The sequence below is a fragment of the Chanodichthys erythropterus genome, chromosome 4 (assembly GCF_024489055.1).
Source record: "Chanodichthys erythropterus isolate Z2021 chromosome 4, ASM2448905v1, whole genome shotgun sequence".
Classification (NCBI taxonomy): Eukaryota; Metazoa; Chordata; class Actinopteri; order Cypriniformes; family Xenocyprididae; genus Chanodichthys; species Chanodichthys erythropterus.
The window spans coordinates 27,431,121-27,448,151 of NC_090224.1; the positions used below are offsets into that span (position 1 = coordinate 27,431,121).

Here is a 17,031-nt window from a genome sequence, read left to right on the forward strand (position 1 = left end):
CAAGTTGCACTAATTTTCAGCCCGAGGTAAGTGTAGCTTGTTGCATGATCAATTTTGGTCATACCAAGGGTGAAATTGTGTCTCTTTCCCTGACATCTAGGTCTTTTCTGGAATGTTAGTACTTTAGTTTTGTTATGGTTAACACTCTGGAGTCGGTTAAGTCATCTGCGCTTTTACTTGCTTTTTTTCTGTTTTCATCTGTTTGAAAACAGAGATGTCAGTCGTTCACGAGTCATCTCATTATGCCCACGGAGCTCACACTCTATTCAAATGCAAATTCTGAGGCGATCAATGCAACAGAGAGTGAACACCTGCATCAGCTCAGAAAAAATTAATTAAGCTTAGTCAGAATCATGTACATCATTTAGAGACGAAGTGAGGAATATTTCTGGAAGAATTTACGTCAAAAGGAAGAGCACTTTAAATTTCATTTCGAGAATCAACTTGATCAAGCCGATAATGTGAATGGTATTTTTTTATTTTTCATTTTTATTTATTTTTTTATTTTTTTATTCTTAAGTTCTTTATTCTAATCGAAATATAGTGTCTGTGAATATTATAATACAGACATGTAGTCTCTAAATTATAACAAATATAATACATTAACCTAAACAAAACCAACAATTTTGCTTGCTTTGTAGTTTTCCAGAAGGCCTTTGTTTCAATTTGGCATGAACGTCTTCTGTCTAAACTTCTAGAATCAGGTATCAGGGGTGAAACATACAATATTATAAAAATGATGTACTCAAACAATCAATGCGCTATTAAAATTGGCAATTTATTTCTTCAATTTGAGAAATAGATGCTCCAAGTTCGTATTTTTTGAACTCTCCTATTGCCCTCAAATCTAGCAAAAAAAATTTCCCCACTGGGGTCAATTTGAGGTTTATGTGTCAGGTTCTTTATGTTTCTTCATTGACTACTCAACTCTTTAACTCTCTCGAGTCGGGTAACGCGCCAGCGCGTTTTGCAGGAATTTTTATACATTGCAGCAAAACAGACTTAAAATACTCCGTCATTTTTTGTCATAGAGACATAAGTAATATATCAATTGAAACTATAGAATGTCTTCTTTTATTTGTGTACACTCAGAGTAAAAACACAATGTTGTGCTTTTTGTAAAATAAAGAAAACTAACATGATGCGTGATCTCTTGTCTCCCTCTGAACAAAGTCCAATCTGATAGTTCTCAGATAATGAACTGTAACTTAGTGAATACTAATGACAAAAAATTTGACTTATGTCTAAAGAAACGTTGAAATGTCAGGTTTTAAATCGTGTAAGTCAAATTGAAAACAAACATTCTGTGTTTATGTAATATGTATGAAAAGAGAGCCATGGCAGAAGTCCGTAATTCAGCTCATTATCCGCTAATGCAGCCACGCCCACGGAACGAGCCCTATTCAGACACAAATTCTGAGTCAATACATGCATACATCGTCTCAATCGTGTATTTATTGTCTTGAAAAGTGTTTATCTGGATGTTAAAGCCATGGTTAGTGATCTCTGGAAGACATGCTGTTAGTTCCTGGTTCCTGTTCTTCTTTTGATGAATTTGTGGACTAAATGTGCACAGAGCACCCTCTGGCTGCAAGTATGAATTGAAAACACAGTATCCAGCGCTCATAGTGATGACAATAAATATTGAATAAATATTACTCTATAGAAAATTTACATAAACATATGAGAATCCATCAATATTTATCCAAATGTGCATACTTTTAAGCTAAAAGCCTATATGAAATGCCATAGAGGTAACATAATTGTTCAGACACTTTGCATCACAGAAATACATTATATTTTAAAGTATATAATATAATTATTAAAATTGTAATAATTATTTATTAAATTGTAATAACATTTCACAGTATTGCTGTTTTTTCTGTATGTTTGATATACTCCATGATGAGTTTGATACATGATCACAGAGGGTTTTTTCACAGCCTACCTGACTGAAAGGCCTCCTAATATGCAAGTCATTCCAGGTCATTATTATGTGATTCTTTTGTCTTCTCAGGTGAGAATGACCCATTATTCATGATGATTCACGCATACTGTGTTTCTTGACAAAAAGTGTCTTACAAAAACTAAATCAATATATTGTTTTATATGAAGGAGTAGGTAGGATATTTTTTACATAATTTTGAAGAAAAAAAAAAAACTCTAGTCTACAACCTCCAATACCCAGAAGTCTTGTGAACACAGATTTATTTTTATTTTTTTTTTTGGCCTTATTTCAGTGACTTAAGGTTTTGTTTTTTTTTGTTTTTTCAATAACCACGCATAAACATTATTCCATCAAAAACACAAACATGTACATACATGTTTCTCACATATTATGTAGCCTAGTTTGTGCTGAATACAGAGTAATGACACTTGTGTCATTAATATGTTTATGAACAACTGAAAAAAGCACAAATCAAAAAAAAAAAAAAAAAAGCATGTCAAAACTCCAGGCCCCAAATCAGCCTCTGACTTCAGAGGGTTAAATTACAGTACCAGTCAAAAGATTGAACACATTTTTTTTTAAAAAGAAGCCTTAGGTCTCTAACCAAATAATGGTTTTCTATTTTAATATACTTTAAACTATATTGTATTTCTGTGATGCAAAGTGTCTGAACATTCCTGCCTCTATGGCATTTCATGTAGGCTAATATATTTGTTATATAGCCTAAATGTTGATGTGCAGTTGACAAACTATACATCATTAAAAAGAGCTAAGACTCAAGCTTCACATTTTGACTCTTAAAATCTTATATTGACCTTATTTCATAAGTACCCTGCAGGAATGCTCTAGTGTGGTGATGCATTTTGATCTGTGATAGCTGCAGGCGGTGCTGACATTTCTTATACTTGCATGAATGAGTTTCCAGTTAGTAAATAACCTTTAGTAAATGCAGTTAGAATGTGACTGTGTGTGCATGCAGTGACAAAGCAGTTCCAGGAGTATGTGGAACGAGGAAGTGATCTGGACGCTGTGCCACAGAGAAGGAATCCTGAGTCGGAGGAAGAGAGTGTCCTGCTGCCGTTGGGAGATAACACACTCACACACAACCCGGGCCTGCCTATAGTGGTGGTCTGCACTAAGGTACACCTGTTGCCTCAAACTACTCCTGACATGTAATTAAAATATATTTAAAACACACTGGATGCATTTATACACTACCATTCAAAAGTTTGGGGGTGGTAAGTTTTTTTTTTTTTTTTTAATGGTTTTGAAAGAAGTCTCTTATGCTAACCAATGTTGCATTTATTTGATTAAAATACAGTAAAAGCAGTAATATTGTGAAATATTATTACAATTTAAAATGTTTTATGTTTTGTTTTTGTTTTTGTTTTTTTCAAAATGTAATTTATTCCTGTGATACAAAGCTGAATTTTCATTATCATTACTAATCTTCAGTGTCACATGATCCTTCAGAAATCATTTTAATATGCTGATTTAGGGCTCAAGAAACATTTCTTATTATTATTGATGTTCAAATCAGTTGTGCTGTTTAATGTGTTTGTGGAAACCATGATACATTTTTTTTTCCAGGATTCGATGAAAAGAAATTTCAAAAGAACAGCATTTATAACAACCTTATAAATATCTTTAATGCCACTGTTGGTGAATGTAATGCATCCTTGCTGACTAAAAATATGAATTTTCAAAAAAAAAAAAAAAAGTACTGACCCCAAACTTTTGAACAGTGTTGTATTTATATTATTGGCAGTTTGAGTGAAAAGTTAACATCTGACCTTTTGCACATAGCAGTTTACATGGTCAATGTCACAAATGTGATTGGTAAACTAAAATAGTAAAGAATTCTGTATATTTCTTTTACTTTTTCATTATTTTAAAATATCTAGAATCTTAAAGCCTTTAGTTTGATTTTGTTAATGTGCTCTTTAATATAATATATTAATGGAGTCTCCCTTTCATAATTCTCTCCATCTCTGTAGTGTGATGTGATCAGCACTTTGGAGAAGGAGCATGATTATAAAGATGAGCACTTAGACTTCATCCAGTCTCACATTCGACGTTTCTGCTTGCAGTGTATCCTTACACATCAGCACATCTGAACCAAAGATGTGCAGGGTGAAATATAATTGTCATTACATCTTAGGCATCTGGTGGACAGGTTGATATATATTTGGGGCTTCCAACAATTATGAAAACAAGTTGAGATAAAATGATTATTGTGCCGCATTCCATCCAGTGCACATTCTTTTCCCTCACAGCGGTGCGCTTTTGTTCTTCCCTTAAAACCCAAACTTAACATCCAAATCAGCCAAATAAGTGAGTCTTGCAAAATGCAGTCTACTGTTGCTAAACTATGGGAAGTGTTTGATATTTAACTGTGTTATTAAAAGTGAAAAGAGACACTGTTCCCCAGATGGATTTCTTTTCGAGTCGGAGCCGAACACAGATAAGAAAATAGGTTTCGGATATGCAAACACGAATACTCTCATGCATTTTGACATTTTTGTGCTTTTATGTAAACACAGTGGATTATGTCTTCAAGTAAAGGTACGCTATTGAGAGAGAAATCCATACTTATTTCTTAATATGCTTAAAAGCATGCACATTTGGAGAAATATTGATGGATTCTCATATGTTTATGTCAATTTTCTATACAGAGGAGTAATATTTATTCAATATTTATTGTCATCACTGTGAGCACTGGAAATTGTGTTTTCAATTCATACTTGCAGCCAGAGGGCACTCTGTGCACCTTTAGTCCACAAATGCCTCCTAAAGAAGAACAGGCCATGTGACATTCCAGGAACTAACAGAGGCTTCCAGAGATCACTGTAATATGTAGATAAACACTTTTCAAGATAATAAATACACGATTGAGACGATGTATACATGTATTGCCTCAGAATTTGCGTCCGAATAGCACTGACTCCATGGGTGTGGCCGCATTAGCGGATAATGAGCTGAATCATGGACTTCTGACATGGCTCTGTTTTCATACAGATTACATAAACAAAGAATTTTTGTTTTCGATTTATTTGACTTACACAATTTGAAACCTGATATTTCAACGTTTCTTTAGACATAAGTCTAATTTTTTGTGATTAGTATTCACTAAGTTAGTTCATTTTCTGAGAACTATCAGATTGGACTTCCTTCAGAGGGAGACGAGAGATCACACATGTTAGTTTTCTTTATTTTACAAAAAGCACAACATTTTGTGTATACAAATAAAAGAAGATATTCAACAGATTAAAATGGTGTATAACTCTTAATTGTATGTGCAACATTGACAGAGTATTTTGAGTCTCTTTCACACTGGTAAGAAAAAAAACGCGGTGCTATCACCAGCAATACCTCAGACCTCAGAGTGTTAATAACCCGCAGATACCAGCACAGGAACTGGAACCCAGGATCATACAGAATGTAATGGCAAGAGTGGGTTGTACAAGAATTGACCTAAAGAATGGTGCAAACTGGAAAAGTCCAGAGGAAATGTGCAACATGACAGACATCAAGTCTATAAGGATTATAAAGAGAATAATGGATGGAATTGTTTCAGCACTATCTTCTGTCTTCAGACAAAGCTCAGAGAAAAATGAAGATCCTGACCAAACAGAGGGAGTCTTTTTCCCCAAGTGGAAATTTCAGCTGCGGTGGATGTAGAGCCAGAGGAAGGTTCTCTTCTAAATTTCAGGACTCCTGTGCTGTAAAGTTTTGAGACTGTTTCAAAAAAGGCACTATATAACATCTGTGTGAAAGTGTCTCATTACAACGTACTTAAAGGTGGAGTGAGTAAATTTTGAAAAACTCTGTCTGTAAGTTAGTCGGGCTGACACCAAGAACAAACGTGTAACCAATCAGCATTAGGGGGTGTATGACTGTTGAGGAGACAGAACGAGCAAGAGGGAGATTTGAAGAAAAACTGCAGGAAGAGAGATAAAACACAATACAAAAGAGCTCAAAAGAATATCACTGGAATGAAGGTTTATGACTGGGGAAGTGCTTTAGGACCCACATTTATATTAGAAAAGCTTTCCAGCGCTGGAGAGAGCTAAGCGGGAAATCCTGAAAACAGACATGGAGGCTGCTTTGATTCCGCTTCACATGTGAGTAATTCTGGGTTTTGATTGTCTGGAACTGCTGTGCTGTTGGTGACTAACAACGAACACTTTGTATTTACTCTTGTGTACTGTGCGTTCATTTTTTGTGCTTCTTTGTTGTTCGTTCATCAACTGCGCTTTATTTTTCGTGAAACATTTTGTTGTGCGTCAGCTGTGATAAACAGACATCCACTCGCATTGCGTGTGTAACAGAGGCCAGCTACTGAGAGTTGTGCAGATAAAACACTGCACATTGACGACCGCTAGAGAATGCTGTTGGGAAAAAAACGTAATAGTTCACACAGAAGACAATATCTGCTTCAGCTATGCAAAACACCTCTCTGAGCTCAACAGACACAGTATCTGTTGAAACCCAGGGGGGTAACGGTGGGACACCCAAACTGAGAGCTTTCCCGAACCAAGGGTGTCGGATAATTTAAATCTAAGACAGAAGGGGAGCCATTTGTGTGTGTGTGTGTGTGTGTGTGTGTGTGTGTGTGTGTGTGTGTGTGTGTGTGTGTGTGTGTGTGTGTGTGTGTGTGTGTGTGTGTGTGTGTGTGTGTGTGTGTGTGTGTGTGTGTGTTACTTTTACCCTGTATGGAAAAGTACTGAGAAGAGTTGCTCAAACATTGGGGGTATAAATGTTTGTGGGTTCTTTTGTGTCCTCAGTTCGCACTCAATTGAAGGTGGAGCAATGGAGGGAGGGGTGGGTTTGTTTGGGTTGATTTCAAATATCAGCAATGTCCAACAGCGTTTTTACTTATCCCACCTTTAAGGATTGCAAAGAGACAAAGTGGTCAGATTTGTTCGGACCAGACTCATCCGCTAAGGGCTGCTGGAAGTCCCTGTATAAACTTCCTATAGAGAAATGCACTGCGTATCTCCAACAGAGAGCTGTTCACTGGGCGGTAGCCAAAAACAGACATGTGGCACACACTGACCCCACTGTAGAGAAAGAATGTCCTTTTTGTGGCACTGAAGAGTCAATAGATCATTTGATTTTAAATTGTTTAAGGTTAAGAGGACTGTTTCAGATCTTAGATGGGTGGGTTAGAGATTTGGGGGTAGTTTTTAATAATAAACTTTTCATTTTTGGACCAAAATATATTGCATCAGAAAGGAAAAAAAAAATCTTGTTAATCAATTTTGTGGTAGGAGGAGCAAAGATGTCAATATGGTTAACGCAGAAAAGAAAACTGAAAGGAGAAGTAGATCCTGAGGTGGTTTTAAAGGCTCTTATAGAATTAAGGTAGAGTTTGCATATTTTAAACTGACAGATTTATTGAAATTAGACAGATTTATTGAAATTTGGGCTTTGAATGATGTTTTGTTCACAGTGGATTATGAAAATGATTTGGTATTAAATTTATGAGTTTCTGTGAAGGTTCAAATGAGGTAAAAAAAAAAAAAAGGTTCAACTGAGGATCACAAAATTTTATTCAATAATTTGTTAAATTTATGTGAATTTATGAATGTTTTTGAGTGGAAATATAAGTGTGCGTGTATGTATGTATGTATTTTTCATACTTTCTCTCTCTCTCTCGCTGTCAACTGCATTAATTACTGTATTAGTCTGCTATCAATGGCTCAAGCCTCCATTACTAGTTCTGAAATTAAATTTTGGAATTAGCAACAGAGGCTTGGGATGAGATGCATAAGAAATTAGTCCCACACACATGAGTTTAAGGACAAAAACATGACAAATGTCTTGAAATATAACATCTGAAAAATGTCTTGAGGTGTGGTAACTGCAGAATAAGTGGAATAATTGACAACGGGCCATTGAATTAGGAAATAATGCACACCTGCGATTGATTGCTCCTGTCTGTGGTTTGTGTCTGTAGCTCCATATAGCTTTGTATTGAATCTCTATTCACTATCATTCCTTGTTGTTTTTTATTATCATCACCATATATCTGATATTGTCTAAGACATTAATCTGACGTTGCTAGCTTTTAATCTTTTAATCTACAACCCCATTTCCAGAAAAGTTGGGACATTTTGTAAAATGCAATAAAATCCATAGTCTGTCATTTGCTAATTTTCTTGAACCTTTTTTTTTTTTTTATTGACAAAAGTACAGAGAAAAGGTTTCCAATGTTTTCACTGACCAACTAATTGTATTTTGTATATATGTATGTATATATATGTATGTAATATATATATATATTATATTATATTATATTATATATATATATATATATATATATATATATATATATATATATATATATATATATATATATATATATATATATATATATATATATATATATATATATATATATATATATATATATATATATATATATATATATATATATATATATATATATATATAATATATATAATATATATAATATATATATATATATATATATATATATATATATATATATATATATATATATATATATATATATATATATATATATATATATATATATATATATATATATTATAATATATATATATATATATATATATATATATATATTATAATATATATTATATTATAATATATATATATTATATTATAATATATATATATTATATTATAATATATATATATATATATATATATATATATATATATATATATATATATATATATATATATATATATATATATATAAAAAATAGATTTTGATGGCTGCAACACACTCCAAAAATGTTGGGACAGAGACAAAATAAAAGTGAAAAGATTATAGAATATCCAAATTAAACTCTTTTGAAGCAGTCTACAATCAGGGAGCTTCTTTTTCTTTGCAAGCAAAGATGGGTCATGGCTCACCACTTTGTGACAAATTTCATGAGAAAATTGTCAAACTATTCAAAATTCACATTTCCCATTGCAAGATTGCAAAGAATTTAGGTCTTTCACCATCAGCCATAATATTGTGAAAAGATTCGGGGAATCCAGAGAAAACTCAGTCTGTGTAGGGCAAGGCACAAGAACTCCATTGAATGTGCATGACCTTTGAGCCCTCAGATGAGAAACCATCATGCTACTGTATTAAACAGTACTTTGGCCCGGGAGTACTTTGCAAAACAGTTTTCACTTAACAGTCTGACGCTGCATCAAGAAATGCAACTCAAATCTCTGTTACACAAGGAGAAAGCTATATGTCTTCGGTGCAGAGATGCTGCGGAGATCTCTGGGCCCGAGCTCATCTCAGAGGGTCTAAAAAAAACAGAGGAAATGTGTGCTGTGGTCAGAAGAGTCCACGGTTCAGCTTGTTTTTGGAAAAAATGGACATAGAGTTCGCAGTTCCAAAGATGGAAGTGACCATCCAGACTTTCATCAGCCACAGGTGCAAAAGCAAACATCTGTCATGGTATGGAGGTGAATCAGTGCAAACAGCATGAGTGACTCGCATATGTGTGAAGGAATCATTGATATGGAGGCGTATATTGGAATTGTACAGAGACATAAACTGCCATCAAGATGACATCTTTCTTTCTTTCTTTCTTTCTTTTTTAACGCCATACCAGCTTCAAAGGCTATATTCATGGCGAGAATAAAGTATAATTAAATCAAAGGAAGATTAAAAAAGATGTTTCAAATTTATTTCCTCTAAAAATCTTAAAACCATGCTTGGGCTCACTTGATTAAAAACCTTTTCAAAACTATCAACAGAGTAAAAACGGTTTCTCACAGGGGTAAATGTAATACAGTCTAAAAGGATATGTTTAATGGACAATGGATTTTGACAAGATGAACATTTTGGATGGTTTTCATGACATCTTTCCTGGGAAGCAAGACAATGCCAGGCCTCATTCTGCACGTGGTACAACAAAGTGGTTTCTCAGACACTCTACACCATAGAATGGATGTGCTTGACTGCCTGCTTGCAGTCCAGATCTGTCTGATATTGAAAATGTGTGGCCCATCATGAAAAAGAGAATCAGACAACGATGACCACAAACTGTTGAGAAGCTGTCTTATATCAGGTGAGATCAAATCCCAAATGATTAAAAAGTGTAATTAAATGAAAAGTGGATGTGACACAATGGTAGACATGCCTCTGTCCCAACTTTTTTGGAGTGTGTTGCATCCATCAAAATCAAAATTTGTTTATACACACAAAATACAATCAAGTTGGTCAGTGACAACATTGGAAATATTTTCTTTGTACATTTGTCAGTTAAATAAAGGTTGAAGAGAATTAGCAAATCACAGATTCTTGATTTTATTGCATTTTACAAAATGTCCTAACTTTTCTGGAAATGGGGTTGTAAATCGCTATCACAACATGTTAGCATTTTGGGAGCCTGTTAACTTGTCATCCGTGCATACCGTCTTTTTCTTTTCTTTTGGTGAGTCGGATCAGTCTACAAATATGGTGAGTAATTTCATCTTCCCCTGTTATTGTTACATGCACTGCCTGTTGTGGAATTACAAATTTAAGAATCTGTTGAAGATCTGCGGATCCTACATCCTGACCATTTGGCAGGACAAGCTCAATCTACAGCAGTGCCTTTGTCTCTATGATAATGTAAAGGTATGGGTGATACTGTCAGACTGATTGGATTAGCACCTATGCATTTGAATGACACATTTATGCTGATTAGATCATGGCTGGGAAATGTAGGGAATGGGCTGATTCCTGTACTGCATTTGCATGCTTTGTTTAGAATGTCCACACCTCTACTCTATGTATCCCTCCCCTTTGAATGTATATGAACTACCAAGTCACTGCCTTAGTTAGATTTTGGATGACCACAGCGACGCACAGCGTGTTTCTCAAGAAAGAGTAACTTCTGCTTCAAGAGATCCCAAAGTCTCCTGGTCTATGCTTCTGAGATTTCCAACAGTTTTGGTGCCGTGACCCGGATAGAGCTTCTCACCTCAATCCAGATTGGAACTTCAAGCACAACAAAGATCTGACCCAAAAGAAGATACAGGCTGAATTTTCCTGTGCACCCAAGGGTTGGTGAGTGATACTCTATCCAAAAGAACCATCAAGACCAGTACAATGTTGTTATCCTCTGCATTAACAGACAGCTGTAGGGTTTGGTTAACTAAGTTATCCTTTAAAATGTTCTTTTAGAGATGAAGTTTATCCTCTGTTTAGGCAGGGAAGATTAGCATTAAGTGCTAATATTGGTAACCTCTGTTCAGGCAGGGAAGATTGGCATCACATGCTAATATTGGTTTATCCTCTGTAAAGTTAGGGAAGTTTTATCCTCTGCTTTATAAGGGAAGGTTGTTTGTCCTCTCTTTAATCAGGGAAGGTGGTGTGTTAACAGAATAGCCATCCTCTACTTTGCTACAGAAGAAGGTTCATCCTCTGTTAATTCAGGGAAGGTTACAACTGTTACAGTGTGTTAGCAAGGTGGTTCTACTCTGCTCGCCATAGAAGGTTGAATACATTACCATGTGTATTAACTAGGTTAACCTCTGCTCTGTCAGGGAAGTGTTGAAGTGTATTGTTGTGCCAGAAAGACATTACAAAATGTTGAGAAAGAATGCTAGATTAATTCCATCAACTGAGAAAGGTGGACTAGCTACCCCTTTATGGACAGATAGTGAGTTCAAATCATTGTTAGGAAAGCACATGGACTCAATAGTGACTGAGTCAGTCAGACTGAATTTGACAAAGAAATTTGGGATTCATCCAGAAAAAGTTTGGTCCATTGAAGAATGCAAAAGGTACTTGGTGCTTGTTTTCGGAAGAAAAATATGAAGGGCATTATCTGCTGCCACAGAGAATTTACTCTATCCATTGCAAAAGACCAAATTCAATGTATTGCTAAGTTAGAAGAGCAGAACAAATAGTTGCACACTCGAGTGTCTCTTCTCACTCAGAAGTTGGGCCTTAACAAAGCCTCAACCAAATGTGACTCAAAAGACCAACAGTCAGATGAAAGCTATCCTGACTTACAGTCTTTCTGTAGGCTAGATGATAATAGCAATACTGGATTGATGGATAAAGATGTAAATGCAGTTGAAGTGTGTGGAGCGAGACAAAAGGCTCAGAGTAGGCCAAAAGGGGTTGACACAGTTCCATCTGTAACCCCCATACTGCAGTTACAAGCAGTCAGTACCACTATAAGTCCTGAAGACATAGAAAGAATTGCTGAGAATTTGCCATCAGTGCATAGAAACTTTTCTGAGTTTAGGACAGAGTTGTCCAGAAAAATGAAGCTCTATGATATGTCCCTAGCTGAAGTCACACAGCTAATGTCACAAATCCTGAAAGAGTCATAATTCAATGATTTTGAAAGTGCTGTAAATAATTCTGAGTTTCAGCATTCCAGCAAAGGTGAATTGAGAGAAGGAGTTCGGAGAGTGTTACAGAACCTTGTTGGACCAAAGGTGGACTGGTCAAAGATCACTAGTTGTGTACAGAAGAAGGATGAAACTGTAAGTGAGTACACTGAAAGATTTTGTCAGTCAGCGGCAGCATACAGTGGAATAGTTGACACTCCAGAGAAGGTGCTAGAGGATAATGGACCACTGGTCCGCATGTGGTTTGATGGGCTTTCATCAGAATACAGAAATGCATTGCCTTTCTTAGACCTCACATGGTCCAATGGAACCCTGCAAAACAACTTGAATAGGTTAGCTATTTGGGAAAGAGACTCAGATGTCAAGACAAGAGTAAAGATTGCAGCAGCATCCTTTAAGGTCAACACAGAGAATCGACAGAAACGTAAATGTCCTAAGAGAGAAGGCACTTGTCATTACTGTGGTAAACCTGGACATTGGATGAAAGAGTGTAGGAAAAACAAAAAGACTGTAAAAGAAATGAACAGCTTTACTCAGCTCCTACTCAGTCTACTTGCTACATTGAAACTGCCCCTCCCCTCTTCTCCAAACCCTTGGAGCAGCAACTTGCTGACATGCTAACCATTTGGGCTGTGAGTGCTTAATTTCCCCAGTAATTTACAAGAAAGCTGAAAGACTCATTCTGAACAAAAGAAAGTTGACTATCACTTCCACCATTTGGGGACACAGGTTAAGTACACTCACAGCCTTAAATGTTATGCTACAGCACACACCATTCACTTATACATCCTCTATGGGTTATGATGTCTGCTATGACTGATGTTTCAATGGAAGATGGAGATGTAGCACAATAAAGTTTGCAATTTAATTACAGGGAGAGAATAGGACACACAGACAAGTGAGGAGCCCAAGGAAGAACCAAAGTGCATAAGGACTTGGGGGCCAACCCTGGAGTGAAGACTTCCTCATAGGTTTCCCCATCTCAGTACTTTATCCCCACTGGTCTATAGGTGTCAAATTGATTAAGACTAGGTTAAGAAAAAGAAGAACAAAACTACTATACGATCACTAGAAGTTTATGATGATCAGAGTTAGAAAGAAAAACTATACGATCATCAGAGGTCTAATGTACTAAAGTCTATGCATGAATATTGCTGGTCTGCTGTTTCTTTGTTTTCTAGTGTGCAGGTTTGTGTATATGCCATGACGTCTAATTAGCAGCACCTGGTGTAAAGCATCACCTCAGATATCCATGAACAACCTTCATGATGACGGAGTCATCTGAGCAACTCGGAGTTGCACAACGACAAATAATCATCTTGGGACAAACATGGAAATGGACTCTAGCGGGAACAGACTCCACAGATATTCAGGCGCCATGGACTTTTAGGACTTCCACGCTTATGCTACATGGTTTTTCTGTGTCATCATGTAGTTTATACAACATGTTACCACCCTGCATTGTATATGTGTGTCAACAGTATACTCAAGTTAAAGAACAACACTTATGTAAATGTTGGGCACGACACAGAATAAGATGTATGTGCCTGTAGCTGTTACAAGTTGCATGACTGGAAGATGGAACTTATGTTAACAAACATATGTTCTAGAAGGGATTTAAGAAGGTTTAAATTTGTATTATGTGAGAGTTATTAGAACTCTCAAAGGGGGAACTGTGGAATTACAAATTTAAGAATCTTTTTAAGATCTGCGGATCCTACATCCTGACCATTTGGCAGGACAAGCTCAAGATACAGCAGTGCCTTTGTCTCTATGATAATGTAAAGGTATGGGTGATACTGTCAGACTGATTGGATTAGCACCTATGCATTTGAATGACACATTTATGCTGATTAGATCATGGCTGGGAAATGTAGGGAATGGGCTGATTCCTGTACTGCATTTACATGCTTTGTTTAGATTGTCCACACCTCTACTCTATTTATCCCTCCCCCTTGAATGTATATGAACTACCAAGTCACTGCCTTAGTTAGATTTTGGATGACCACAGCGACGCACAGCGTGTTTCTCAATAAAGAGTAACTTCTGCTTCAAGAGATCCCAAAGTCTCCTGGTCTATGCTTCTGAGATTTCCAACACTGTCACGTGTTTAGTATAGCTTTATCTGTCAGCGACGAGGGATTCACATGTCATAAATGCAGGGAAATAGTCATGCTGACAAAGAAAATTTCGGAATTAGAGACACAAATCCAAACTTTTATCAAGGATAGTAAGAATGCAAGGGCTGTAGATACGGTTTTGGATGCGACTAGGTTATCAAACTCTGTACATTGTTTGGTTCCGGCTCTAGAGCCCATGCAGTAGGGCAACTGGGTGACTGTGAGACAACAGTCGTGGGGCAAAATACCACTGTTCCATGCTGATTAGAACTTCAAACAGGTTCTCCCACCTCAGTGATGCACCTACTGAGAATCCTGTTGAAAGTGCCCTAGTTATTGGCGACTCTATTACACGGAACGTGAAAATAGAGACACCAGCCACCATAGTCAAATGTTTGCCGGGAGCCAGAGTGCCTGACATCAAAGCAAATTTAAAAGTGCTGGCTAATGCTAATCGTGTCACGGATACACCAGGTTCCACCGTCACTTCCTTACAATGATCACTTTCCCCTCAGTATTAATCACCTGAACCTGTCACTGATCAACCCATAGAGCAATAGACTATTTAAGCACACACCTCAGTCACACTCATTGTCTGTTCCCCCTAGCGGATACAAGACTAACTCTATGCTCCACTTACCTGTTTGCTATTCATCTAAGAAGTTACCTTCTCCAGCGCTCCACGATCTTCACTCCATCTCCTTTGTCTCCAACGTCATGGATTCACTCTGGTGAACAGCAACTGAGGTGTTTGCTCAACCATTCCTCTTTATTCATACGTACCGAAAACTTTTAAGCTGGCTAATATTAAACCTCTTGTTAAAAAAACACAACTTGATCCTAGAGAGTTAGTCAATTACAGGCCGATCTCAAATCTACCTTTTTTGTCAAAAAATACTAGAAAAGGCAGTATCATCACAACTATGTTCCTTTTCAGAAAGAAATTGTATCTGCAAGGATTTCCAGTCAGGATTTAGACTGTACCATAGTACTGAGACTGCTCTCATTAGAGTTAGAAATAATTTGCTGTTATCATCAGATCGTGGTTGTATCTCTCTATTAGTGCTTCTTTTGACACTATCGACCACAACACTTTTGAATAGACTCGAAAATTATGTTGGCATTAGTGGAATTGCATTGGCATGGTTCAAATCATACTTATCTGACCGTTATCAGTTTGTTGTAGTAAACAAACATCACAAGTTCAGTGTGGTGTACCACAAGGCTCAGTACTAGGACCGTTGCTCTGTATATGCTACCTTTGGGAGATATCATTAGGAAGCATGTCATTAGTTTTCACTGCTGATGATACTCATCTCTATATTTCATTGCACCCGATGAAACATACCAATTCACAAAATTAACAGAATTCATAGCTGATAAAAAAATTGGATGACTAGTAATTTCCTACTACTAAATTCTGAAAAAAATATATATATATTTTTTTTTTATTTAACCTTTATTTAACCAGGAGAGTCCCATTGAGATTAAAAACCTATTTTTCAAGGGAGTCCTGGCCAAGAGGCAACAGAATTTACACAATTATAAACATACAAAGAAACATTAAAATAACACAGGTTATGAAAAACAATTGTATATTATTGAGGCAGTCTCTATTGCATTCAGCTTAGTTTTAAAAACGTTTAAGGACGAGAGCTCGGTCAGTTTCCAGTCCTTCTTCAACATGTTCCAAGCAAAAGGAGCTGAGTGGACAAAGGCTTTCTTCCCCAACTCAGTGCGGGCAAAAGGAACAGAGAGCAACAGCTGATCGTTTGATCGCAGGGAGTAAGAGTCAACACTTCTCTATGTGATAAAAGTACAAATGTACGGAGGCAGTAATCCAAGCATAGCCTTAAAAATAAAAGTGTACCAATGTCCCTGCCTCCAAGTGGCCAGAGAAGGCCATCCCACTCGTGAATACAAATGACGAATAATAAATAATAAATAACGAACCTCAGAGAAGCATGATAAACCATGTCCACCATTTGAAGACATGAAGAAGCATTCATATAAAAAAGATCACCATAATCTAGCACAGATAAAAAAAGTTGCAGTGACAAGGCGTTTTTTTACTTCAAAAGAAAAACACAATTTATTACGGAAGAAAAACCCCAGTTTAAGTTTTAATTTCTTCACAAGTTTTTCTATGTGTGGTTTAATATGTTTATGAACAACTGAAAAAAGCACAAATGTCAGGGCATGTCAAAACTTCTCCAGGCCCCAAATCAGCCTCAGACTCCAGAGGGTTAATGCATTGAGTCCTGTTATTCAGATAATTTGAGAACCATGCAACTGCATGCTCTGACAATCCTGAGCAAATTAATCTGTTCTTTAAAACAGCATGGTCGACAGTGTCAAAAGCTTTTGACAGATCTAAAAAAGTGAAGAACTGTTTCTTATCGAGTGCCACAATAATATAATTTATCACCTTCATAGTAGCAGTGATAGTACTGTGCTTTTTTTCTGAAGCCTTATTGAAATTTAAAGAGGATGTCATTTGAATACAGGAACACTTTCAGCTGATCACAAACAAGAGATTCCAGAATTTTCGATAAAACACATAAATTTGATATTGGCCTATAATTAGACAGAACTGCTGGATCACCTCCT

The 17,031-nt window shown here is 36.3% G+C and overlaps 1 protein-coding gene across 11 annotated transcripts in view; it reads right to left on the reverse strand.

Moving 5' to 3' along the window:
* The window catches only part of LOC137019322 (centrosomal protein of 128 kDa-like), a 210,961-nt gene that overhangs the window by 182,537 nt on the left and 11,393 nt on the right, over positions 1-17,031 (reverse strand). The gene's annotated exons all lie outside the window — the stretch shown is intronic.